The following is a 475-nucleotide window of genomic DNA, read 5'->3' as shown; positions in this document are numbered from 1 at the left end:
AATTACCAAAATGTGCAGGAGGAAAACATATCCTCACTTTAACCCCGATGGATTAATTTCACCAAGACTATCTTTATCTTAAAGATAGTTCAAAATAACATGTTTGGAAAAACAGCTACACTATTAATATTAATAAAAAGATATTAACTGGCGAATTCTTGGCTATTTTCATTTACCACAGAAAGAAAAGGGGGCAAATAGAGTTGGAAAAAGATTAAGCTGCACAGCTTCATAAGGTCCTTCAATGTAAAGAAGAACAGCTTCAACATGAGGTGAAAAGCATCTGCCACGATCTTCTAAAATTACTGGGAATATAATTTACCAGCAGCGTTGGTGCTGAGACATAACACACTCTCTGTATAGTAACCCGTTGCCCAGAATATGTGGTCAGTGACTTCATCAATGCATTGCTAGTGGAGGAAGGCAGGATCAGAGATGTCGCTGCCCAAAAAGCAACAATAGCAAAGAGCAGCAG

Source organism: Cebus imitator, unplaced genomic scaffold (genome assembly GCF_001604975.1).
Source record: "Cebus imitator isolate Cc_AM_T3 unplaced genomic scaffold, Cebus_imitator-1.0 Scaffold544, whole genome shotgun sequence".
Classification (NCBI taxonomy): domain Eukaryota; kingdom Metazoa; phylum Chordata; class Mammalia; order Primates; family Cebidae; genus Cebus; species Cebus imitator.
This window is presented reverse-complemented; position numbering follows the sequence as displayed.